This window comes from Chiloscyllium plagiosum, unplaced genomic scaffold (assembly GCF_037043375.1).
Source record: "Chiloscyllium plagiosum isolate Xiang-an unplaced genomic scaffold, Cpla_swu_hap1 HiC_scaffold_4, whole genome shotgun sequence".
In the NCBI taxonomy this organism is placed as follows: domain Eukaryota; kingdom Metazoa; phylum Chordata; class Chondrichthyes; order Orectolobiformes; family Hemiscylliidae; genus Chiloscyllium; species Chiloscyllium plagiosum.
In genome coordinates, this window is record NW_028270142.1 from 59,190,371 (window position 1) to 59,215,854 (window position 25,484).

The following is a 25,484-nucleotide window of genomic DNA, read 5'->3' on the forward strand; positions in this document are numbered from 1 at the left end:
GATATCTTCATTTGTTAAATATCTACAGGCACCATTGTCCACGCTCATATGTAATGAACAGTGACAAGATAACACAGTATTACTGATTGATTTATTTGCTTTATTCTTCAGGAAAGGCATGAAGACGTGGAAGGGGGGAGGGAAGAGATTTGCCAGTTCTGAGGAATGGTCACTCGACCCAACATATATCAGATTTTTCTCTACAGGTTCTGAGGAATGGGCGAAGGGGTCCTTGGAAGGTGGGCGGGAATCCTGATTGTGAAAGTAAGCTCGGAGGCGGAGGCGACGGAGGAATTGTTCGATGTCACGGCGTGTATTAAATTCATTGATGCGTGGACGGAGGGGGATGAAGGTGAGTCCTTTGCTGAGGACTGATCGTTCGTCCTCAGTGAGGGGGAGGTCTGGGGGGATGGTGAAAACTCGGCAGGGCTGGGAGCTGGTGTGGGTGTAGAGCTGGGAGAGGGGTCGGAGCCAGTACCTGGAGTGGGTGTGATGGTGGGGGGAATGAGGTTAGAGTCATGAGCAGGGATAGTATTCCCCTCGGGGTTCTGGGGGGTGGGGATAGTGACAGTGGGGTCTGTGGGGGGCGTGTCAGCAGAATGCAGGTGAGTGGCGCTGGTGGGGGCAGAAGTGGTGGCAGACAAGGCAGTAGGGGTGGCGGAAGTCACTGAGCATGTGGCATCGGCAATGATGTGAGGGCCGGAAGTGGCTGTGGGAGTGGCCATGATGGGGGCAGAAGTGACATCATCAATCAGCGTGGGGGTGGTAGCTGCATCAGCCGCATGGCTAATGGCGTTTCCGAGGCCAGGGGAATCTTCTGGAATGTTCGAGGAGCGCTGGTTATGGAGGTGGGTAGATAAAAGTTTGTTGTACTTACAGTTTTTGATGTTTGAGATGGAATTGAAATACTGTTTGTTGAGAGTATGGATTCTCCTGAGGATATAGTACAGAGTGAGTCCTTTGCAATTCTGAGAGAGTGTGGCCCTCAGCTGAGGCAGGGCAGACTATAGAGAGGTTAGGTACCGGCGCATTGCTGCAAGCGTGGAGCGGAGGATCTTGAAGGAGCTGCCCTGCCTTATTTCTCAAGAGTAGGTCAAGTTTTGCACCTTCTCTAGTAGGTACATCCATGTACTGAATCAGAAAGTTGTCTTGTACACACTTAAGAAATTCCTCTCCATCTAAACCTTTAACACTATGGCACTCCCAGTCGATGTTTGGAAAGTTAAAATCCCCTACCATAACTACCATATTATTCTTACAGATAGCTGAGATCTTCTTACAAGTTTGTTTCTCAATTTCCCTCTGACTGTTAGGGGGTCTACAATACAATCCCAATAAGATTATCATCCCTTTTTTTTCTCAGTTCCACCCAAATAACTTCTCTGGATGTATTTCTGGGAATATCTTCCCTCAGCACAGCTGTAATGCTATCCCTTATCAAAAATGACACTCCCCCTCCTCTCTTGCCTCACTTTCTATCCTTCATGTGGCATTTGTATCCTGGAACATTAAGCTGCCCATCCTGTTTATCCCTGAGTTATGTTTCTGTAATTACTATGATGTCCTAGTCCCATGTTCCTAACCATGCCCTGTGTTCATCTGCCTTCCCTGTGTTAGGCCCCTTGCATTGAAATAAATGCAGTTTAATTTATTAGTCCTAGCTTGTCCCTGCCTGTCCTGACTTTTTGACTCACTTCTTTTCTCAACTGTACCAGTCTCAGATTGATCTCTTTCCTCACTATTTCCCTGGGTCCCACGATCCCACCAGCCACCCCACCCAAATCCTCTCCCCCTCCCCCCACCAACCCATTACTCCCCCCCCCTCCCCCCCCCCCCCCCACAACCCCCACCTTACTAGTTTAAAACCTCCCGAGCAGCTGTAGCAAATTTTCCTGCCAGTATATTAGTCTCCTTCTAATTTAGGTGCAATCTGTCCTTCTTGTACAAGTCACTTCTACCCCAAAAGAGATTCCAATGATCCAAAAATGTGAATCCTTCTCCCATACACCAGCTCCTCAGCCATGCATTCATCTGCTCTATCCTCCTGTTCCTGCCCTCACTAGCGCATGGCACCGGGAGTAATACAGATATTACTACTCTCGAGGACCTCCTTTTTAAATTCCTGCCTAAATCTCTGTAATGTCCCTTCAGAATCTCATCCTTTTCCTTCCTATATTGTTGGTTCCATTGTTGTGGACAATGACCTCTTGCTGGCTCGTCTCCCCCATGAGAACATTCTGCATCCTGAGACATCCTTGATCATGGCACCAGGAAAGCAACACACTATTTTTCTTTTTCACAGCTGGCCACAGAAACGTCTGTCTGTACCTCGGATTAGAGAATCCCCTAACACAATTGATCTCTTGGAATCCGACGTACCCCTCGTTGCATTAGAGCCAGAATCAATACCAGAAACTTGGCTGTTCGTGCTACATTCCCCTGAGAATCCATCACCCCCTACCTTTTCCAAAAATATCCTTTCTTTAAAAGAAATATTAATAATTTTACTAGACGAGAATATCATTGTGCAGAAACGAATCAGCAGTGTACTAGTCAGTGTCTATACTAACGATAAAGAAATGGAACAAAATCCAGCTGGGGAGGAACGACATTGCATTTTTTCCGATCAGTGCTGTTTTGATACAAACACTTAACATGCTTATACCAGTTTTTTTTGTTGATCTTGTAATGCTGAACCTAACAATTCTTAAATGAATTGATAAATGTCCTTATTAAAATAATACAGACAGGAATTTGCTGTCAGAACAGTAAACATTCACATTACATTGTGACTAGTGTGCCACTGTTCAACAGTCACTGTAATGTTTCATACTGTGAATAAATCTAAAACTGAATAATGATTAGCTTTTGGTCTCCAGTTTCACCAGCGAGCTGTCAGAAACTTAACACTCATGTTTGGGAAGGTAAATACAGACCTCAACTGCTACATTCCCTGGTTTTACATCTTAGAAACCTGACAGAGTGTTCCCAAGTACAATAGCTTGAAGTACAATGCATTGTGCATAGCAAGGTATCAAGAGAGGAACAGGGTGAATGAGAAGATTTTATTTGGTGGATTGATTGACTGCACAGTGCTGTGTAAGACACTGAAAGAACTTGCTAATGTTTTCCAAACAGTAATCTTTAAACTGTAACTGAACCAACACACATCATGTGAACTCAATTTTACATCTCTTTAAAAAGACCGTACCTTTACTGAATGAACTTCCCTGAAGTCTCTGAAACCCAATAGAGAGACTGTTGTGGTCTCAGTTTTACCAGATTATTTTGCTGCAATTTTCTTCTTTCACAGGAAGCATTAGCCATTTTCCTACATGCTGGCCATTGGAGCAACATCATTTTGAACTGATACAGACACAACTAAAAGCTTATTCCATAGTTTAATATAACTTACCAGGCCTTACTGGAGAGGGGCCAGCAAGAGGTCATTGTCCACATTGGAACCAACGATATAGGATGGGAAAAGGATGAGATTCTGAAGGGAGATTACAGAGATTTAGGCAGGAATTTAAAAAGGAGGTCCTCGAGATTAGTAATATCTGTAAGGTACGGTAGAGGTCTTGTGGCACAGAGGTATTGTTTGTGCTATACACAAGAAGGTCCAAGTTTATATCATATACCTACATCCCATATAAGCACAGAAGGCTTTTGGTAATGCAACCAAATAGGTAAATTGTCAGCCTGTAAGTCCTTCCATACCTATTGATAGCAGGCAGGAGAAGTGGAAGAGCCTGCCAGTCAGCTGCCTTGCAGGGGACAATGTCAAACCACTTTCATTCTTTTCCTGAAGAAGGGCTCATGCCCGAAACGTCGATTTTCCTGGTCCTTGGATGCTGCCTGACCTGCTGCGCTTTTCCAGCAACACATTTTCAGCACTTTCATTCTTTGTCAAGATTAGAATGGTGCTGGAAAAGCACAGCAGGAGCAGGAAAAATTGACGTTTTGGGCAAAGTCCGCCCTTCTCATTCTTTGCTGACAAGCATGAACCAATCCAATGGAAGTCCATAGCCCAATAATTGGAAACAAGGGCAGGAAAAAAGACAGACCGAAGTAGAGTTCTTAATAGCCTTGATATCATTTAGAAGATTTATTTTTTTAAAGAAGACATTGTAAAAAAACTATTCCTCTTACTGAATTAGCGTTCCCCTGAAACAGACAAATTATTTACTACTGTCCAGTCTCTGCTAATGAATAGAGTAACATTTTTTTTCAGCAGGAACACAGACTGATGCACACTAATGCAAACTGTTGAAATTAAATTTAGTTTATAGTAGCTAGCACATCAGGGATAGGCAGACCAGCAAGTATACCCAATAATGTCTTGAACTACAACCAAACAAATTACCTTGGCGGGGTTTGAAATATGTCCTTCACTTTTCTAACTATATTGAGGAGTATAGTTGTGCTAAAATCTCCATCCAACATACAATCAATAATTGTTCAGTGTTGGGCAATTCTCTATGTTGAACTTTGGTTTTCTTGGAGTTCTTGGTTCAGTAGTTGGTGATGGGCAGATATTTCACCAGCAGAGCAAGGTCGGTTGATAGGAGATTCCATTAACTTGAATAATATTTTCTAATTCTTATCCAAACAACATGCTCCAAATTGAGCTCCACTTGACAGATACTTTATTTTATCATGAACTGCCTTAGGCACAACTCCAGTAATGTCACATGAATATTATTGTGAGCTTTTATTAAGATGCAATACTTTAAATTCAATTCAAGAGGAAGTGGAAGGTGTGGTGACTAATGGGGCATAATGTACATTGACTCTATAATTGAGAATATCCAAGAATAGGAGAAAGTGAGGCCTGCAGATGCTGGGGATCAGAATCAAAAGGTGTGGTGCTGGAAAAGCACAGCCAGTCAGGTAGCATCCAAGGAGCAGGAGAGTCGACATTTCGAGCATAAGCTCTTCATCAGAAATGTGACACTCCTGATGAAGAGATTATGCTTGAAATGTGGGCTCTCCTGCTCCTCGGATGCGGCCTGACTGGTTGTGTATTTCCAGCACCACACTTTTTGACTCAATATCCAAGAATAATAAAGAAAAAATCAGATTTGATGACAGACTGTATGATTACTTTACACTGTATCACACTAAATACAATGCCTGGCTTTTGTGGGTTAGTCCAAGTAATGACACAAGATATGTATCTTTGTGCATATACAGCAAAAAGAACATTTGCAATTTTTTTATGGTAGGCAAACCAGCCAGGCCCCAGGCTTGATTCCAAATGAATCTTTTCTTGCATACTTTTTAATGTGACACCTGGCAGCCAGGTTCTTGCTTCTCCAGGGCGTTGTTCATGACACATCTGTCAGCCTGCCTTCTTGAAGAGGCCTTGATATATGCATCTCATATAGTTGGTGTTCTTCTCTTCTCAGTTTCAGATGATCCTGCAAACTAATATCACAACAGACAGAATGGAACAGCTTAACTTTTCTGTTTCTGGCCAGTGAGATGCACAGTTACAGCCAGTTAATTTCTCCTCTTTGAGGAGCCTTGGTTTTACAACAAGAGTGAGGTAAATGCATATGCCACTGATCTTGAAGAAAACCTTGTTGAGACATCAATAATCTTTGCAGTGAGAATTTTAACTTTCTCACTGTGCATTTGGTTGTAGCATTCCTCAATGGGAATCGTCAGCAGTACAAACACCAATTGCATTAAAGAATTCTACTTAGGCAGCCAAACAGGAAATGATTAGCAGCAAAATCATATTACTCCTTAAAAACACTGTACAGAGCTAAACTAGGATTAAGATGAGGTGACAGCCAGAGATGAAATATTATGAAAATCTTTTGATCTTTTAAAAATTTATTTTTAAAATTGCTATAAAAAAACACCGCAATTAGTCATTGAATACCATTCAACATATTTGCCAGGGCCAGATAAACTATTCAGGAGAGATTATTGCCCCCATTATTATTAAAACCCCAGTTCAACCTCAATGAACGAGGCTTAAGTTTTAATATGCTTTCTGGCAGTGATATGAGAATTAAAAAATGGTGGCCTCACCACATCTTCTGTTTTCAGTGATTGTTGAAGGGTGAAGATTCACCATCACAAACCATTTAAATTCCAGACCATTCTTTTAGCTGGACTTCAGTTTTCTAGACCAGTCAGAATTTATTAAAAATTTGCTTGTGTCTCCCAACTTTGATTGATTGAGCATGTTCCAATGTGTTCTGATATTGAGCAATAGCAGAAATTACATTGAAATAAGTTATTCCCGTCTTTTCCTATTTTTGCAGCCAGCCTCTTATTGTATTGTGTCCAGTTTCCATCTCTGTCCTTATTGTTCATTGGCATTACTCCTTGAGTAACTGCACTGTGGTTCCTACTTTTGAATACTTTTAAAAAATGGATCTCTCTGTTAATAAGGTTGCCAACTCAACTTAGGTAGCTGAGTGTGTTTCACAAAGGGGAGAGCTGGACGGTGTATCAGACAGATGGAAACTTTATACTTAATGTGAATTTTTCAGTGGTTTGATTTGCAGAACATGTTTTGGATGCCTGACTGACCAAAAAGAATTATAGCAATGTGCAGCAGTCTGCTTGAGTGATCCCAGCAAATGAAGAGGCCTTCTGAATGAAGTTTAGAGACCGTTAGCAACCTGTATTGCTGCTGAAAATGTGGTGCAGACAGGCAACTAGAGCTGGTTAGAAACTGGGAGTTCTCCTGACTTCTCAAAGCCTGTCAATCAGCTAAAAGTCAGGAATGTGATGGAATACTCACCACTTGCCTGGAAACAACCTGCTCTTGTCCACCACTTTAAGCATTCACTCTCTCCATGACAAACACTCGGTAGCAGCAGTGTATATATAACGCACTGCAAGAAATACCTTCTAAATTCACTACCATCTAGAGGGACAAGAGCAGCAGATGCAGGGGAATACCACCACCTGCAACTTTGCGTCCAAGACACTCACTGTCCTGACTTGGAAATATATCAGTGTCACTGGGTGAAACTCCGGGCACTTCCTCCCTAACAACACTTGCTTGCTCATCAAATGATTCAAGCTGAAAATGTGTTGCTGGAAAAGCGCAGCAGGTCAGGCAGCATCCAGGGAAAAGGAGAATCAACGTTTCGGGCATAAGCCCTTCTTCAGGAATGAGGTAAGTGTGTCCAGCAGGCTAAGATAAAAGGTAGGGAGGAGGGACTTGGGGGAGGGGCGTCGGAAATGCGATAGGTGGAAAGAGGTCAAGGTGAGGGTGATAGGTCAGACTGGGGTGGGGGCGGAGAGGTCAGGAAGAAGATTGCAGGTTAGGAAGGCGGTGCTGAATTTGATGGATTTGACTGAGACAGGGTGGGGGGAGGGGAAACGAGGAAACTGGTGAAATCCGAATTCATCCCTTGTGGTTGGAGGGTTCCTAGGCGCTCTTCCTCCAACCGTCATGTTGTTGTGGTCTGGCGATGGAGGAGTCCAAAGACCTGCATATTCTTGGTGGAGTGGGAGGGGGAGTTGAAGTGTTGAGCCACAGGGTGGTTGGGTTGGTTGGTCCGGGTGTCCCAGAGGTGTTCTCTGAAACACTCTGCAAATAGGCGGCCTGTCTCCCCAATATAGAGGAGGCCACATCGGGTGCAGAGGATGCAATAGATGATGTGTGTGGAGGTGCAGGAGAATCTGTGGCGGATATGGAAGTTTTCTTTGGGGCCTTGGAGGGAGGTGATGGGGGAGGTGTGGGCACAAGTCTTGTACTCCTGCGGTTGCAGGGGAAGGTGTCGGGAATGGAGGTTGGGTTGGTGGGGGGTGTGGATCTGACGAGGGAGTCACAGAGGGAGTGGTCTTTACGGAATGCTGATAGGGGAGGGGAGGGAAATATATCCTTGGTGGTGGGGTCCGTTTGGAGGTGGCAGAAATGATGGCGGATGATGCGCTGTACTTGGAGATTGGTGGGGTGGTAGGTGAGGACCAGTGGGGTTCTGTCCTGGTGGCGGTTGGAGGGGCGGGGCTCAAGGGCGGAGGAGCGGGAAGTGGAAGAGATGCGGTGGAGGGCATCGTCGACCACGTCGGGGGGGAAATTGCGTTCCTTGAAGAAGGAGGCCATCTGGGTTGTACGTTTTTGGATCTGGTCCTCCTGGGAGCAGATGCGGCGGTGACGAAGGAATTGGGAGAATGGGATGGCGTTTTTACAGGGGGCAGGGTGGGAGGAGGTGTAGTCCAGGTAGCTGTGGGAGTCGGTCGGTTTGTGGTAGATGTCCGTGTTGATTCGGTCGCCTGAGATAGAAATAGAAAGGTCGAGGAAGGGGAGGGAGGAATCTGAGACTGTCCAGGTGAATTTGAGGTCGGGGTGGAAGGTGTTGGTGAAGTGGATGAACTGTTCAACCTCCTCATGGGAGCACGAGGCGGTGCCGATACAGTCATCGATGTAGCGGAGGAAAAGGTGGGGGTTGGGGCCAGTGTAGTTGCGGAAGATGGACTGTGCCACATATCCTACGAAGAGGCAGGCATAGCTGGGGCCCATGCGGGTGCCCATGGCTACACATATCCTACGAAAAGGGTTACTCAAAGCCCTCCGCTTCTTCCTTTCCCGCCGTACCAACCAGTACCCTTCCACTGACAACCCTCCTTCGACTGACTGAACTGGTCCTCACCCTGAACAACTTCTCTTTCCAATCCTCTCACTTCCTCCAAACGAAAGGACCTTGTCTCAGTCAAATCCATCGAACTCAGCACCGCCTTCCTAACCTGCAATCTTCTTCCTGACCTCTCCGCCCCCACCCCAGTCTGACCTATCACCCTCACCTTGACCTCTTTCCACCTATCGCATTTCCGACGCCCCTCCCCCAAGTCCCTCCTCCCTACCTTTTATCTTAGCCTGCTGAACAAACTTTCCTCATTCCTGAAGAAGGGCTTATGCCTGAAACGTCGATTCTCCTGTTCCCTGGATGCTGCCTGACCTGCTGCGCTTTTCCAGCAACACATTTTTAGCTCTGATCTCCAGCATCTGCAGACCTCAAGTTCTCCTCATCAAATGATTCAAGTCAGTTCTGAGGAAGGGTCACTCAACCCAAAACGTTATCTCTGATTTAGAGTCATACAGATATACAGCACAGAAACAGACCATTCGGCCCAACTTGTACATGCCAATCAGCTATCCCAACCCAATCTAGTCCCAGCTGCCAGCACCCAGCCCATATCGCTCCAAACCCTTCCTATTCTTATACACATCCAGACGTTTTTTAAAATATTGCAATTGTACCAGCCTCCACCACTTCCTCTGGCAGCCCATTCCATACACGCACCACCCTCTGCATAAAAATGTTGTCCCTTAGTTCTCTTTTATATCTTTCCCCTCTCACCCTAACCCTACCCTCTAGGTCTAGACTCCACCATCCCGGGAAAATACCTTGTTTATTTACCCTATTCACGGCCCTCATGATTTTATAAACTTCTATAAGGTCACCCCTCAGCCTCTGACACTCCAGGGAAAACAGCCCCAATCTATTCAACCTCTCCCTTTAGCTCAAATCCTCCAACCCTGGCAACATCGTTGTAAACTGTTTCTGAACCTTTTCACGTTCCACAACATCCTTCTGATAGGAAGGAGACTAGAATTGCACACAATATTGCAAAAGTGGCCAAACCAATGTCCTGTACAGCTGCAACATGACCTCCCAACTCCTGTACTCAATACTCTGACCAATAAAGAAAGCATACCAAATGCCTTCTTCACCTGTGACTCTACTGTCAAGGAGCTATGAACCTGCACCCCAAGGTGTCTTTGTTCAGCAACACTCCCTAGGACCTTATCATTAAGTGCATAAGTCCTTCTGAGATTTGCTTTCCCAAAATGCAGCACCTCGCATTTATCTGAATTAAATTCAATCTGTCACTCCTCAGCTCATTGACTCTTCTGATCAAGATTCCATTGTAATCCGAGGTAACCTTCTTCGCTGTCCACTACACCTCCAATTTTGGTGTCATCTGCAAACTTATTAACTATATCTCTTATGCTCACATCCAAATTATATAAATGATGAGAAGTAGAGGACCCAGCACCGATTCTTGTGGCACTCCACTGGTCACAGGCCTCCAGTCTGAAAAACAACCCTCCACCACCAGTCTCTGTCTTCTACTTTTGAGCCAGTTCTGTATCCAAATGGCTAGTTCTCCCTGTAGTCCATGAGATCTAACCTTGCTAACCAGTCTCCCATGGGAACCTTGTCGAACCTTACTGAAGTCCATATAGATCACATCTACCACTCTGCCCTCATCAATCCTCTTTGTTACTTCTTCAAAAAACTCAATCAAGTTTGTGAGACATGATTTCTCACGCACAAAGCCATTCTGACTATCCCTAATCACTCCTTGCCCTTTCCAAATACATGTACATCCTGTCCCTCAGGATTCCCTCCAACAACTTGCCAACCACTGACATCAGGCTCACTAGTCTACAGTTCCCTGGCTTGTCCTTACCAGCTTTCTTAAATAGTGGCACCACGTTAGCCAACCTCCAGACGTCCGGCACCCCACCTGAGACTATCGATGTTAGAAATATCTCAGCGAGAGGCACAGCAATCACTTTCCTAGCTTCTCAGAGTTCTACCTCTCCACAGATGTTGACGGACCTGCTGAGCTTTTCCAACAATTTCTGTTTTTGAGAAAGTGAGGACTGCAGATGCTGGAGATCAGAGTCGAGAGTGTGGTGTTGGAGCAGGTCAGGCAGCATCCGAGGAGCAGGAAAATCGACTTTTTGGACATAAGCCATTCGCTCATTCCTGATGAAGGGCTCATGCCCAAAACTTCGATTCTCCTGCTCCTTGGATGCTGCCTGACTGGCTGTGCTTTTGTAGCACCATACTCTTAATTTCTGTTTTTGATTCAAGTAGGTGGCTCACCGTCACCTGCTCAAGGGTAATACAGGGATGGACAATGTTCACGTCAACTCTGACAGAAATAATAAATTAACTCCTTGTTTAGGCCCTTACCCTTTCTGAGACTCGGGTAAATGTCTCTGCCATTATCTGCTGTTTTTACTTGGTTGCCTTTTGTTGAGCAAGCCTGACCCATCCCCTGTCCACTCAGGCAGCACCCACATGGTTTGCAGTCTGGAGTATAACTTCAGTTAGTCAGGTAGCCAGTCAGCTCCCTCTGCTGCTGTCCTCAGGCTAGTTTATTTTCTCGGTCAGCCTCTGAGTTACCTGCAGTGTGTAGGAACTCCAACGCTTTCCTATACTTCCTCCAAGTGCCAGCTCCCAGCTCCTGCACAATGAACTCCCCTTGTACATCCTCAGGGTGAGAAGACTTGCTGTCTGCTGTGGGAAGAGTGTTGCAGAAACTGTCTCCCTGGATCCCTATACCGGGATACGGGCTGATGTGTGATCCTTTCCACCAGGATTTCTGCTTGTGTATGTTTTAATGGATGTTTCAGTCCCATTTTTTGAGTTGTTTCTCCAATTGGCCACACATGGAGCTGTAGGCTGACGTCAGTGGGTCTTTTGCTATTTCTGTGGAAGCCGGAGCCACCGTGGGGGAGAAGTAAGGGATTTCTCTCTGGGCTGCAGTTCGACAGCGTGAACATCCCAGCGGTGCTTGGCTCCTCACAGTCAATCTGTTTCCGCACAGTGCGAAGCTCGAGGTGTTTGGGTGAGTTTTATTCTGAGGTTTTTGGGGGAGGTGGGATTGGCTTATTGTGTGTGTGTGTTTAGCCGGATTATAAATGAAGCTGGCTGCAGCTCTGGCAGAGCGGCTCTTATCCAGGCTCCCGGGGATAGCCTCTGACTGACTGTGAGCATTCCCCCGCCCGCCCTCGGCACGCCCCGGAGAAGTGCCCGGTCCAGCTCCGGGTTGGGACACTGGTCCAGCGATTATATACACAGCCCTGAGGTTTTCAATGCTGTACTGTCTCTGGGCTCCTGATGGGAGGTGCTGGGGGCTGGGTGACGAGACGGTCTGGGAGAACAAGGGACACTCAGCCGAGTGCTGGGCTTGGATTGGATTGGAGGGGACAGAGAGGACTTTTTCGCAATCCCTTGTTGCTGCGTGGGAGTCAAGTTTACAAATCTCAAGGGCGCTTCAATCCCCCCGCCCCCAAACCCCGCTTTTATTTCTTTTTCACATCCAACAGCCCTCCAGTACCTGATCACTGGGATTGGAGGGATGCATACAGGTTCTGATTGGAACCAGTTCAGCAATTTACACCTACCACAGGAAAGCATTGCATTCTTCCAAGAGAGTCATTTGCATCTGTGTATTATTATCGCATGGAGTTCTCTTAGATTTTGTTACACACAGCAGCACGCCTTGTAACAGATCCTCTCTCTCTCTCTCTCTCCGTCAACCGCCAAGTATTAGACAGCACACACTGGAGTGCGTGAAGAGTGAATGGTTTTCTGCAATCTTTTTGATGTTCTCATTCTGAGCAAATGGTTCATCAATGTGCTATGTCATTGCCTGGTCTGCATATATGTAATCTGATTTGTATTTTCCAAACCATGTGTATGTGTATATACGGTGGGGGGGGGGGGGGGGGCTTCTGATCTGGACGTCTGAGAAACAGAAGCACACAGGAGGCAGCCAGTGAGGAATAAGGACCAGGGCTTTTCCCTGGGGCCCCTCATCAGAAGCAGAATTTTGACAAAGTGGCAGCTGATGGTGTGCTAAGATTTCAAATGCATGAAGGACGTGGAAAGCATATTACATGGCTCACTGTGATTGGGATATTCTGATGGAGGGCCTCATCGGGAGCTTTAATCAGCCTTTCTCTTTCACACTGCCTTTTATAAATCTCAAGCACTTGCTGTTTTGATCTGGAAACAACTGGAATTGTTGATTCTCTTATGCAAGTGCTATTGTCAGGTTTTTGGATATGTACTGGAAACTTTCACAGTGCGGTTGTTTGGGGATTCTTTACCAGTCATAGAATTGTGTCACATTGCTGATATCTGGCTAATGTGTACCTTTTTTTGTTATTATGTCATGATTTGGAGATGCTGGTGTTGGACTGGGGTATACAAAGTTAGGAATCTCTCAACACCAGGTTATAGTCCAACAGGTTTAATTGGAAGCCCTAGCTTTCAGAGTGCCACTCCTTTATCAGGTGGTTGTGGAGTACCTGATGGAGTGGTGCTCCAAGAGCTAGTGCTTTCCATTAAATCTATTGGACAAAAACTGGTGTTGTGAGATTTCTAGCTTTGTTATTAGGCTGGAAAAGGATATCTGCACTTTTTTTTTATCCCCAAGCAAACAACAGTTTGAGCCAGTGATGGGCTACTCATGAAGCTGCAACCAGACATGTTAGTGGTTTCTGTCTAATTTCAGGCATGGTGTCTGTACACCTGGAGCAGAAATAGCCACGAGTGCAGAGAAAAAGGGAATGGTGTGGCATTATTAGGTAACAGATCATGTGAAGCTTCTTTCCTTGACATGATTAGCTACATCCACTAAAGTGAAATTAATGTAAGTTAAATAGAACAAGGCATGACTCTTTCATGACAGCAGTAAAGATTGTTAGACTGTATTATTTCCCACACAATCATGCCAATAATGCAGATTTATTCTATTTTAGTCTAACCAGCATTACCTGTGCTTACCATGTGGGGAGCTCTGGAATGAGGAGACATAGTGTTATGTGGGAGACCTGCTCATATTAAACTAAGATGAGGTGAATTTTTTTTCTTCCCTTCTGGGAATGGAGGTTGCAACATTGAGCATGTTCAAGGCTTGGAAGAACTTGATTGACAAGGGTTGTGAGGGCAGGCAGGAAGATAAACTGTGATTTTATTGAAAGTTGGAACAGTCTTGAGGGGCTGAATGCCTACTGCTGCTCCCAATGCTTGTGTTCTGGCACAAATGTGCCAAGACAGGACAGGTCTTTGAAAGAGTTGGCCCGGACATGATGGCCTGTCACTGAGCTTACAATTATATTCTGTGATTGGTTAAAGTACAGTTAAAATTTGTTTATTCCAGTCAACTTTCTCTGCTGTCCATTTCATTTGACCTACTTTTTCTCTCAGTTGGCTTCTGGCAAAAGTTCAGTTGTGTGATTGGTCACAATTCAACATGCAGCTGGCTTTATTGAAATAACAATAACACTTGAATATATGTTGTAGTTTCTTATAACCAGTCTGAAGATCTAATGATTCTAATGTATAAATAAGATGTATGCACAGGATTGAAATGTAAACCTGGCAGCAGTGTGTACGAGATAGCGATTATTTTATTCTTCAGTCAACATAGGGAATGTAAATCTAGACTGCAGAAGGGTTACACCTGAAATGTTGACTTCTCCACCTCTTGATGCTGCATGGCTTGCTGTGTTCTCCCAGCCTCCTGCTTGTCTCCCTTGGATTCCAGCATTTGCAGTTATTTTTGTCTGTAAATGATGTAAGTAAGCTGAGTAGGATTAAAATCTAATGACTGGTCACCTTTTTTGAAGCCAGGTAACAGGATGGATTGGAAAATGCCTACAAAACCAAGGGTAGAATTTGAGGAGAGGATTTAGACCAGCAAGAAGAGGGGAGCCCTGAGAAATCAGCACTGGGGTGACTATTGATTGCCATCCACATCAATTTTCTAACTTGGACATTTGGATAATAATTTGTAAGTTTGTACTAAAATACAAAAAGATGCAAAACAGACTTTCTGAGGCTTAGGAGAAATTACAGAGAAGCTGTATCGGGAATGAGGAATTATTAAGCAGGTTGGGGGCATTCTCCCCAGGAAAGGGAAGACTGAGAGGAGATCTGATGTTCTTTAACATTTTATAAAGCATTTTATGTGAGATGCGGAGAAAAAAATCAAATGCTGCTATACAGAGCAAAGTTGTGATGAGTAATCAGGAAAAAACAAGTCTTGGTTATTTATAATTGAAGAATTTATGAAAGCTGTAGCATAAAGCTTCACTCTCTGGTACAAAAGGTAAATGAACTGCTGGATTGCATTAACAGATGGTAGGTGATCATTTGTATGATTGTGACATATATTGCTGGCCTAATCTCACTGTGTACTATCCTGGTTGTCTAACTGTGGGGTGGATTTTAATATTTTTTTTGAAAGTTACAAGCTCAAGTACTGTTTTCCAGTTGAGGAAGTTGGTTTCTTTCTTTGGAAAAGAGGAGACTAGCAATTTTTATCTGATACAGATTCCTTCTCCGGTTCAGTAGCATCAGCCACTTTCTTAAGTTAGCCTTGGCTTCTGACCTTGTTGGGAATTCACTTACTACCTTAGACTTAAAATCTAAACCAAAGATGTAATAATCTCTTCAGAACAGGATAGGCGACTCGTGTCTTTTTCATATGTATCCCTCTTCAGTCTCTAATACAGCAGATTAAGGAGTTCAAATCATTAGCTATTTTATTCCAGTTTGAGGTGTATTGTATATAGTAACAGGTAAAATCACAACACATTTCAGTTGCTAGTTATTTCCACATAAATAGAAAACCCAAGCATGTTTTGCAAACTTACTTCAGTGATATGTTTTTGCTTGATTAGTGAACTAACTCTTCTGTATTCAGTTGTGCATCATGGGTCAGAACCATTTTCATGAAATCTCCTGCCTTTTAATGTTCTTGTTTGTTTATTTTATGAATATTTTGGTAATGAGAAAATTTCTCACTGTCAAAAAGCATCTGTCCTCTACCTACCAATGCCACCTTCTCCTGCACCTCTACAAATCTCAGATTTCCAAAAAACACCCAGACAGCTAATTAACTTTCCCTTTTTGTTTGTTTCTGAAATTTAATGATTTAATCTTAATTTAAAGCTTCCTGTTTATATTAAAGTGTAAAAAAAAAATCAACATTGCTCTCAAACTCCTAGCATGTCATATAATTTTGACCTACCTCAATATTTATGTGGAACAACAGACAGATTCCCAATAATGGAGACAAAAGGCCTTTGAGCGGTTTCTGCTAGTGTCCCACTCCACTCCTGCAGAGGGCCTTTAGAAGTCTCAGGGCAAGCAACATAAATGACCAGTTTTGCCTTTTTTTTCCTCCTGTCTGTCCCACCTGTTTTCTGCCAGAATCCCCATGGAATGTCATGGTCTGACATTTAATGCTTTCTGGTTTCTTTTCTGGATTACGAATGGACCAGCTGCTGCAATTTCTGATTTTAAGAGTGGGGAAACTTCCATTCTAACTGTATACTGAAGTAAAATGAAGATCTAAAGCATAATAATGACTGAGAGTAACAATTAGATACATTGGTGGAAACTGCAAGGATTGTGCAATGTCTGAACCGCAGGAAATGAGATTAATCCTTGGAAAACAATGGCTCATGAGGCTAAAGGCAACTTGTTCCTCAAATTCTCATGTTCATAGCACACTAACTACTAATTCTTCACGAGTTAGAATGGTGTTAACCAGCTTGGCATTATGACTACATTAACATGTTGTGCAGTAAGCCGTGCTCTTCCGAATTCAGGATTTTATAATCCTAGAATTCCTACAATGTGGAAAATGGCCATTTTTGCGCATCGAGTCTGCACTGACCCTCTGAAGAGCATCACACCCAGATCCCATTCTATCCCTGTAACCCCGCATTTCCCATGGCAATCCACCTAGTCTATATAACTCTGGATTAGCAAAATCAATCCACCTAACCCCACATCTGAGGAATGTGGAAGGAAACCAGAGCACCTGGATGAAACCCATGCAGACATGGAGAATGTTTGGAATTCGCAGTCTCCCAAAGCTGGAATCAAACCGAAGCACTGGTGCCTCATAGTGCCAGAGACTAACTACTGTGCCACCGATATGGCCACATATCTATCAGAAGATAGTCAGATCATCTCCTGGATTGGTTTCTCTCCCGTTCACATCTCAACTCAAAGAATGCTCTCTCCTTATTCAAAACTCACTTGTTCATTGCTCTTTGTTCATCTGTGTTGGCTTCACATTCTAAATATACACTCTATAGCATCTTTATAAGAGTTTCAGAAATTGAGAATCAAAGGAAATGTGTTCAAGGAGGAATTAAAAATAGTAGAACATGACAGAGGGAGTATTGAAGATGGGAGGGGCTTTTACCATTCACAATTGACTATTCAGCAAATTCTGGGCTATATTTGCCAATTACACCCACTTCACATTGATCTTTTGTATTCCTGCATAACAACTGGCCGACACAGCTGCACCAACTGATCACTTTCAGTTGTGGAATCTGAAGAGTTGTGATAATATGGAAGAACTTTGGTACTGTAAAAGAGACGTTTGTTAAATCATAATGTAACCATGTTTAATATTATACTTGGTTCCAAAAATAGTTAATACTGAACTTTCAATCCTCAATTTAGCATTACATTTCCCCCAATCATTATTTGCTTAAGGTAGTTGTCATCTATAAAGATGATGTTGCCATCTCTAGATGTATCTCTGGCTACTTAATGGGAAATAAAAATAATATTTTTAGATGAGTAGGAACAAGAGAGCAAATATTCAAGGTTGTTAAAGTAAATTTGGGGAGGACACACAAATTTTTTAGAATGTGCGAACTTAAGAAATGGCTACAATCATGGCTGATCTTCTGTCTCAACTCCGCTTCTTTGCCACTTCCTCCTTTCTGTTGATTCTTTTTTCCCCTGAGAAATCTAAAATCTATTCCAGACTTGAATCTATTTAAGAATAGAACAGACAGCCCCAAAGACTCTCCACTCACTGAGTGAAGAAACTTCTCATCCCAATCCTAAACTACCAGCCCTTTTATTCTGAGATGCTGTTTTAGGTTTCCTCACAGACAACCTCTCCGTACTGACCATTTGAAACCTTTTTACAATGGTACATATTTCAAAGAGAACCTCTCTGCAGAGGCTAACTAGCAGCTAAAGCAGGACCCCTCGCAGACACTAAGTCAACCTGTTCAGCCCTGCTGTGGCGTACCTCTGGAGCAGAATATAAGAACTAGGAGCAGGAATAGGCAATTCAATGCCTTGCACCTCCTCCACCATCTAAAACGACCATGGCTGATCTCCTCTTGGCCCCACTTTCCACTTTCCTGCCTGATCCCCATAACCTTTCAACCCGTTACTGATTAAAAATCTGTCTGCCTCCACCTTCAATTTATTGAGCATCCCAGTCTCCACCGCATTCTTGGGGTAGTGAATTCCACAGGTTCATGACTTTTCTTTGAGGAAAAGTAATATCTCCTCATTTTTAAAAAAATTTACCACCCTTTACCCTAAAACTATCATCTCCTCTATATCATGGGGAACCATTTGCTTGACATCTACATCATCAGGCCCCATTAGCATTTTATATACCTCTAATTATATCTCTTTTTTTTATTTTTCTAAACTGCTGAATCGCTCCTCACAAGACAAGCCTTTCATCTCTAGAATTAATATTGAGCACATTCTCTGAACTGCCTCCAATGCAATTATATTCCAGTGGAACTCGAGCCCAGGCCTCATGGCCTAGAGGCAAGGTTGTTATCACTATATCCAAAGACTCTTCAGGATACTTGGTAGGGTGATTAGAAACACTAAACTCATTTGAAGACTAATTACTCAATCCCATAATTAGTCTGTGGTAAGGCAGTTCCAAAATTATGAAATTTGACTGGTTGAAAGGGCTCTTGTCTATCTTGATGAATTTTACAGAAGGCTTGTACTTGAATATAGTAATGCTGTTTCTACAATTAGGAGTGGCATGGTGGCTCAGTGGTGACCACTGCTGCCTCAGTGTGCCAGGGACCTGGGTTTGATTCCACCCTCTGGCAACTGTCTTTATGGAGTTTGCACATTGTGTGGGTGGGGTTCCTGCAGATCCTCCAGTTTGAGGCTGTGGGGGTGAAATGTCTACATCGAGTAGTAAGCCTATGGAAGTCTCTGCCTCAAGGTGATTGAGGTCAAAACAGTAACGTTTTCAAGGAAGGACTTGAATATAGATCCTGCAGTTAAAAGGGTATTGAGAGAAAGTGGGACTTTAGTACTGAATCGATAATTAGCCATGATCGCACTGAATGGTAGAACAGGGCTGAATGGCCTGCACCTGCTGTTATTCTCTATTTCTATGTTTCCTCCCATAGTCCAAAGATATGCAGGTTAGGTGGATTGGCCATGCTAAATTGCCCATAGTGTCCAGGGATGTGTAGGCTTGGTGGATTATCCGTGGGAAATATAGGGTTGGAGATGTGGATCTGGATAGGATGCGAACTCAGTGGGCTGAATGGCCTGCTTCCACACTGTAGGGGAGTTCTACTGTTCTAATAGAACAATATTAGAACAATTGTCCCCCGTCCCCCCCACCCCCCAAAAACAAATTCTCCTTTTGAGTGTTTGGAAAATGAGGCCAATGATGGCTGCAATTTGGGCGAATGATAGACAAATTATACGAAGATTAGTTTGAAATGGAAGTAGTGTGAATTTGATTATTTTGTGGGAATAAAGAGATCTATTTATAAGCATTTTTGCTTTTGTGCTATGAACGTATAGCCTTTCATCAATATTTAGTGATTTCCTGGTGTGTTTTCCCCTATTTACTTTACCTCAGCAATCACGACAAACATTTGTAAACCATTTCTTCAGCAGCTAACTATAGATTCACAGAGCAAAGCCTTCATGGGTGAGTTATTTTCCTGTTTAACAAATCCTAAACATTATGATTGTTCCTTTTAATTTGCTGTGCTTAAGTCGCACTGGTAATTTGCATTGCTGTCACAGACTGAATACTGGATTCATTTCTGATCAGTGCTACAGCATTTAGTAATTGCTGTAGCTATAATTGAATCTTCTGAGTCGCAAGTAGGATGTATCCTCAGAAATAACTGTTTTAAAAAAACACAAATCAATAGCTCCTTAATTGTATGGAAGCTGATCAGTCCTGTTGACTTACAGAGCAACCTGCTGAGAAACTATGGGTGCTCCCAAGGATTTGTCTTGCTTCAAGGCTGTAAGATCCCGTCAACTCCTTTGTGGCAGTTGCTGATAACTCTCCATGGTAAACAGCTTCTACATAAGCTCAGCCTGGGTCCATTCATGTTTCTGAGATTTTTCAAGCAGAACTTAGTGGATAGTGTCTCTCTAAGGCCCTCCAATGTATTGTTGCTGTTGTGTGTGACTGGTTCAAGTGGCATTTAATATAATACCCATCCAAAAATTCCAATCCAATTGTATCTGATCACATGCTGGACTTCCTTGACATTTCCTGTGGATGGAATGATGTAGCAATAAAGTGGTAACTAAGAACTGAAGGCTTATGTTGGGGTGTGGTGCATGATGTAGTTTGTGAGGAAGAAATATATTGCTGCTGTAAATATTGTAGAAAGAGATTTTCTGTTCAGTTGGGATGCAATTTGCATCAGCCTGTTTCTGAATGCTGCAGAAACTATTCCATCTTCCACGTTCAGATTAAAATGTGCTGTTTCTGCCATTGTTGGTTCTCAGCCTTGGATTGAAGATAAATGAAAGTGACCACACAGTATTTGCTGCAAAAATAGCTTGCCTATCAAGGCTGGGTGACAATGAGTTTTTAAAAACTGACTGTGTCCAATTGTACTGGGCAAGGAGGCTTGATAATTCTAATTCTTGCCCTCCACTGCCATCTTGGCTATGCTTTGTGCCAAGAATCCAATATTATTTTGGCATCCAGCCTTGCTGATGTGATAGGTAATGTAAGTGTAGTAACAAGAAGTGCTTCACTCATGATTTCACATTGGAATGTACCTGACCAAATATAGATGGAATACATTAGAAAGGGCAAGATTCCAGACCAACTTAAGGTCAGTAGGACAGTTCTTATTCCGAAAGTGAGCAACGAGGAAGATCTGAAAGATATTAATAACTGGAGGCCGATTACAATCGGCCCGATATTGCTCAGGATTTTTACCAAAATTATGGCGAATTGGTTGAGTAAAGCAATTATTTTAAACAAGCGACAAAAAAGGTTTATGACAGGTATCTCGGGGTGCGAGGAAAATATTAAAATATTGGAAAATATTATAAATAGGGTGAAAAGAAATAGAAGGGATCTGGCTGTAGTCTTTATAGACTTAGCCAAGGCTTTTGATACCGTGGGACATAGACTAATTGTTACTGCGCTTAAAAGACTCCAGCTCCCGATGTTATTTATACAATTAAGGATCTATATGAGGAGAACTTTACCCATATTGAAGGTTTTAATAGTAAAACCGAAAATATTCCAATTCTACGTGGAGTAAAGCAAGGTGATGCTTTATCACCAATTCTATTTAATATCATTATGGATCCACTGATTTGCACTATCGAGGAAAAACAAAAGGGAATATTTCTGGGAGAGGAAGGGAATAGATGTCCATGTACTCTGTCTCTTCTGACTGAATGGGCAGGCGGTGGTGAGCAAACTTGTATAGCAGCAGACTGGCAAATTCTCTCTTTGAAATCCCTATGGTCCAGAGAAGTCAACTGTAAGTGCACATTTTCCAAAAACTGCACAAATCTATGTCAGCTAGCAAAACCTGTCATGTGCTGAGAGTAGTTCTGGTCTATCTTGGGACCTGATTGGGTTTGACAATATAAGAAGCATTTGTCATTCAGTATTTGATCCATTTCTCTTCTTCCATGAAGTTGGTAGCAGTCCTTTATTGAGACTGCTGGTTTATTTAATGTGTGCACTATAATTTGCATTTTTTAAAAAAAAAATGGTTTTGATTCAAATGTATTGGTTGCATTCACCACTTATACGGTTTTATTAACATCGATCCATTGCCTGCATCTATAGTCAAGTAAAGAGACAAGCTGGTGTCAATTCCACTTAATTGTAGTAATCTATATCCAAAGATTATTATGGCTGCAAAATTTAAAGAGCATATTTTAATATGTTAGTCTGAAATTTGTAAGGAAATTCACTGATTCATTAAGTCTCGGTCTCTTGATAAACCAACAAGAGTTCTAAATTCAGCAGGGATAAGTGAAGTTTGTAAGATGGAAGTTCATAAGCATCCAGTAGCTAACAACTGTTACACCTTTTTTTTTAAAACTAATATTTACCCTGGTTGTAAACACTTATCACTTGACACTAGATTATTAATAGTAATTCTAATATAGGAGAAAGACTTTGGGCTAGATTTTCCTACCAAGGGGGCATAGGTCAAGTCAGTAAGTTTCCCAACCTGGCAGATCTGCCTCTATTTAAAGGGCTCCATTATGGGCAGTATGTGTTCTGGGCAGGACAGGGTCAAGTTTACTGACCCTAGAAGCAGATTGTCGGTGGCCTTCAGGCCCCTACCTGGGCATCTGAATCTTGGAGCACAGTCAAATATTCATTATGAACCCATCTGGGGACTGTAACAGCAACAACAGACACCTGATTCTCCACATGGGCTCTTTATGAATACCTGGCTGAGCTCCAAGACTCAAGTGCATGGGCTCAGCAGGTGTCTGGAGAAACTGAATTGGTGTGTTTGCTTGATTGACATCTTTGAGGCTATAGTTTATTTTTTCTTGTGTATGTTTATTCTTACAAGATTAAGAGGTGCGAAGTGGATGCAGCTTCCATTACTGCTCTTTTAATGAGCCTGTCTGAACATCTTATAGAAAAACTGTTCTTTTCCCAATGGGTGTTTCCTTTCTCATCATCTCTTCAATAGTTGCCCTTTTTTTTAATGGTTTCTTTGTTTGTTTATTTACACAGTGTGGACTGGGGAAGGGGCACGAGGCAGCATGGAATATCTTTGGGTTTGCCTTTCAAAAGGTTCCTGAATCCAGACTGTGTGGGTTTGTGACAGCTACGTGGCATCATGGCCCACGAATGGTGGAGAATCTGGCCTAACTCAAATGAAAATTTATGGAAGTCTGAGATGCCTACCCCTGCATTAGAACTGGGGGGTGGCTTGATACTGACCGTCCTTATTCCTATGCTGGTGAAGATTGCAACTGCTGGGAATGGGCAGTCCCTGGATTGGATCTTGCCTACTGCTTTTTATATAGCTCCAGAGTTGGATCAAAAAAACTGGCTGCAATCTGTCTTGATAAATTATCAGTCACTCTCCATTAGTCTAGCATTTCCAGGTCGTTAAGGAAAGAAGCAGATATGCAGCAATATCACTGCGTTTGGCATTAATAGAAATCATCGCTATTAATGAGGATGTAATAGCAAATACAGCCTGGAATTGGTGAGACTATGGTTCAATTTCCTTAATAGTCAGGTTTGAATAATAAGACTTTATTCCCTGAATGTGTGTGAACAAGAGCACATTTCTTTCCATCACTTAGTTGCCATAATAATGTAGATGTTGGTTGCCTGTTGGTCAGCAATTATCATTGCAGATGATTGAACTCCAACAATAGTATTTAAATCAAGAGTTCTGGGGTATTTCAGCCAATGATAAGATAATGCATATATATGTTAGGATTATGTGTGACTTGGAGCAGAACATCGAGATAATGGAATTCCCTCGACCATTGCTGCTTTCGGCCTTCTCAGTGAGCGAGATTGCAGTGTTAGGAGGTGTTGTCCGAGTAGCTTTGAGTTAATAAACTGCAAGTGAGTGGCTGGTACACAACAGCAGTTATTACGCTGGTGACAGAATACTGAGGCCTGGATGAACACAGTAAATTCTTGTTATTATGCCCATCCATGTGAGATTGAGCCTTGTAGATGGAGTAGTTTTGATAGAAGAATAACTTTCTTCTGCTCCTTTAGTTGAGTCAGAGATGCTTGACATGGAAACAGACCCTTTTTGGTCCAACTCCTCCATGCTGACCAGATATCCTAAACCAATCTAGTCCCATTTCTCAGCATTTGGCCCATATCCCTCTAAACCCTTCCTATTCATATACCCATCCAGATGCTTTTTAAATGTTGTAATTGTGCCAGCCTCCATCACTTCCTCTGGTAGCTCATTCCATATATGCACCAACCTCTGTGAAAATGTTACCCCTTAGGTCCCTTTAAATCTATGCCGTCTAGCTTTGGACTCTCCCTCTTCAGGGAAAATACCTTGTCTATTTATCCTATCCATGCCCCTCATGATTTTATAAACCTCCTAAAATCGCCCCTCAGCCTCAGATTCTCCAGGAAAAACAGCCCATCCTATTCAGCCTCTCCCTATAGCTCAAATCCTCCAGCCCTAGCAACATGCTTGTAAATCTTTTCTGAACCCTTTCATGTTTCACAATATCCTTCCTATCGGAGGAAGACCAGAATTGCACACTATATTCCAACAGTGGCCTAATCAATGTCCTGTACAGCCTCAACATGACCTCCCATCTCCTGTACTCCATACTTTGACCAATAAAGGAAAGCATAGCAAACGCCTTCTTCCCTATCCTATCTACCTGCAACTCCACTCAAGGAGCTATGAACCTGCACTCCAGGGTCTTTGTTCAGCAACACTCCCTCGGACCTTACCATTAAGGTGTATAAGTCCTGCTAAGATTTAATTTCCCAAAATGCAGCACCTCTCATTTATCTAAATTAAACTCCATCTGCCACTCCTTGGCCCCTTGACCCACCTGGTCAAGATCCTCTGTAATCGGAGGTAAACGTCTTCACTGGGCAAAAAAGTGAGAACTGCAGATGCTGGAAACCAGAGTTTAGATTAGAGTGGTGCTGGAAAAGCACAGCAGGTCAGGCAGCATCCGAGGAGCAGGAAAATCGACGTTTTGGGCAAAAGCACTTCATCAGGAATAGTGTCGGTCATCATTATTGGAGATGGAGAGATCCAGGAAGGGGAGTAGATGTCAGAGATGGTCCAGGTGAATTAAGGTCTGGGTGGAATGTGTTGAAGTTGATGAACTACTCAACCTCCTCGCGGGAGCACGAGGTGGCGCCGATGCATTCCTGATGAAGGGCTTTTGCCCGAAACGTCTTTTTTTTTTTCCCTGCTCCTCGGATGCTGCCTGACCTGCTGTGCGTTTCCAGCACCACTGTTGTAAACTTCTTCGCTGTCCACTACACCTCCAATTTTGGTGTAATCTGCAAACTTACTAACTATACCTGCTGTGTTCACATCCAGATCATTTATATAAATGACAAAGCAGTGGACGCAGCCCTGATCCTTGTGGTACACTGCTGGTCACATGCCTCCAGTCTTAAAAGTAGCCCTCCACCACCACCCTCTGTCTTCTACATTTTGAGCCATTTCTGTATCCAAGTGGCTAGTTTGCCCTGTAATCCATGTGATCTAAACTTGCTAGCCAGGCTACCATGAGGAACATTTTTCAAACACCTTTCTGAAGTCCAAGTAGATCACATCTACCGTTCTGCCATCATCAACCTTCATTATTACTTCAAATATCTATATCTAGTTCGTGAGACACAATTTCCCACACGAAGCCATGTTGACTACCCTTAATCAGTCCTTGCCTTCCCTGTAAATTCTGTCCCTCAGGATTCCCTCCAACCTACTCACCAGTCTATAATTCCCTGACTTTTCCTTGCCACCTTTCTAGAACAGTGGCACCACATTAGCCAACCTCCAGTCTTCTGGCACCTCACCTATGGCTATCGATGATATAAATATCTCAGCAATGGACCCAGCAATCCCCTTCCTAGCTTTCCAGAGTTCTAGGGTACATCTGATCAAGTCC

General features: G+C 43.1%; 1 protein-coding gene across 1 annotated transcript in view; it reads left to right on the forward strand.

Annotated features, from left to right (window-relative positions):
• Window positions 1-11,487: 11,487 nt before the first annotated feature.
• The window catches only part of LOC122549160 (neurocalcin-delta), a 356,229-nt gene continuing 342,232 nt past the window's right edge, over window positions 11,488-25,484 (forward strand). The window contains exon 1 of the mRNA XM_087986280.1: window positions 11,488-11,622. The gene's annotated coding sequence lies outside the window, so the exon portion shown is untranslated. The remainder of the gene's footprint in view (window positions 11,623-25,484) is intronic.